Source organism: Piliocolobus tephrosceles, chromosome 1 (assembly GCF_002776525.5).
Source record: "Piliocolobus tephrosceles isolate RC106 chromosome 1, ASM277652v3, whole genome shotgun sequence".
NCBI classification, from domain to species: Eukaryota; Metazoa; Chordata; class Mammalia; order Primates; family Cercopithecidae; genus Piliocolobus; species Piliocolobus tephrosceles.
Genome location: NC_045434.1, coordinates 61,387,968 through 61,390,126, shown reverse-complemented (window position 1 = coordinate 61,390,126; position 2,159 = coordinate 61,387,968). Strand labels below are relative to the sequence as shown.

The 2,159-nt window shown below is 51.8% G+C and overlaps 1 pseudogene; it reads left to right on the top strand.

Annotated features, from left to right (window-relative positions):
- Positions 1-1,583: 1,583 nt before the first annotated feature.
- LOC111522836 lies at positions 1,584-1,692 on the top strand (annotated as a pseudogene).
- The last annotated feature ends 467 nt before the right edge of the window (positions 1,693-2,159 follow it).

Genomic DNA, 2,159 nt, shown 5'->3' with positions numbered 1-2,159 from the left:
ACACACACACACATATATATGTGTATACATATATATATTTAGATCTATACTTCCCTTTACTCCTCCTTTACTGCTGTCATCTGCTGACCTTGCTCCCACTTTCCCTTGTTCATTACAGACTTTGCGTTCCTACCTCTGACCAGTTTCCTGGATGATAACATCATGTGAATGACCCATCCAACACCCATCCAAGGCCTTGTGGGACCTTAACCACTTCCCATCCAAGAATTTCACCTTCACATACTCCAGCCACTCACTCTGCTAGGCCCCGGGGCCTTGCCCTCATCTGGGATGCTCTACTGCATGCCAGTCAGCTTACGCCAAATTACACTGTGGTAGACAAACCCCCAAATCTCAGTAGCTTGCATTAACAAAGGCTTGTTTCTCTGTCCATCGCAGCATAGGTGCAGCTATGCTCCCTGTTCTCTTCAGTCTTGGAGACAGGCCAGAGGAGCAGCCCCCATTTTGGGACACACTGGCCTCATGTGGAGGAAAAAGAGCACTGACTGACCCACACAATGGTCCCTAAGCCTCTGCTCAGAATAGCACAGCTCATTTCTACTTGCATCCCATTGGCCAGCCTGCTGCCAGTGGTGTAGGAAGTGCAATCTTTTCCAAGGCCGGGTAGAGAAAAGCTGCATAGGTTTTGACGGTAATACATCTACCACAACCTTTGAAGTCCTGTTAGATCTTTCTCCCTGTCTTTCTCTCTCTCAACATAGTGACCTGTCTTTTCAGCTCCTGGTCCTCTCCTCCTACTGTACTATTCTTCAGTTTCAATCAGCCCCCTCCTGGAAATGACAATAGATAACATTTACTGAACACTTACTAGGTTCTACCTTGACATCTATTATCCTGTGAGCCATTGAGAGCTTAGAGAAGTTAGCCTGTCTTCACCTCATTCTGTTTTCTAGATTAGAACCATTACTTCACCTATGAGGAAAACAAGAAGCAGATAGAACTGAGAGGCCAGGTCAGGGCCATAAGTGTGTGACACCAATCTGCAGGGTGTGTGATGTTTTCTCCTGTAGTACTCATTGGCCTCAGTGGTTCTCAACCAGAGGCCATTCTCCCACTAAGTGATATTTGCCAATGTCTGGGGACGTTTTTTATTGTCATAATTAGGGGAGTGCTACTGGCATCTAGTGAGCAGAGACAAAGATGTCTTACAACACACAGGACAGCCCCCATCGCATAATTCTTCAATCCAAAATGTCAACAGTCCTAAGGCTGAAAAACCCTGGTCTACAAATTGGACAGTCTCAGGCAATATAGTCTTGTGGAAATATTCCTACTCTGTTCTCTCCCCTATTCTCCAGAATACCTGTTCCGGACCTGCTCCACTCTCTTCAAACTCTTATCCCAACGACCATCTCTGCTGTATGGCGGAAGGCCTGGAGGCCGGCGGAAGGTGCAGCGCCGGTGGTGCTCGGACTTAAAGGGGTAGAGCAGTCCTGCCGCAGGCGAGCGGCTCAGGGGTCCCCAGTCCGAGCCCCGCGACCCGGGGGTGGCGGTGACGCCTGGAGTGAGGCAGGCGTGGCTGGGCTGGGCTCTTAAAGAGGCAGCCAGACAGGACTCTCAGTGTCTACAGCCATACCACCCTGAACATGCCTGATCTCACCAGCTAAGCAGGGTCGAGCCTGGTTAGTACTTGGATGGGAGACCGCCTGGGAATACGGGGCGCTGTAGGCTTTTTGACGCTCGCTTCCTCCCTCCTTTTGTCGCCGCGCTTCCCAACCGCCCCCAGACTCTGCTCCCCCTTTTCCGCCCGCCTGTGTACCCCGCCGTAGCCTGGGACTTCCTCGTGGGGGGCTGCCGCTGTAGCACCGCCAGGCAGCAGCATCCCACCTCTACCGCACTGCAGCCCCACCAGGAGCCCGGCTTCAGCCCGGGTGGGGCGGACCAGGACCCGACCCTGAAAGCGCAGGCGCGGGTTCTCTGCGGTCAGGGTGTCTTCCTGCTCCCGGGATGTCCAGGCAATTCAATTCACTCATCTCTCTCTGTCCATGCTTTCAGCGACACGTTTCCTTCCTCTCCTAACTCCTAGCCTTCCTTTAATCTCAGTTCATCTCTTCCAGGAGGTTGTTCAGAAGCTCTTGGCTACATTAGGTCCCCCTTCTCATAGCAGCATGTAGTCTCGCAACAAAACATTCACTATG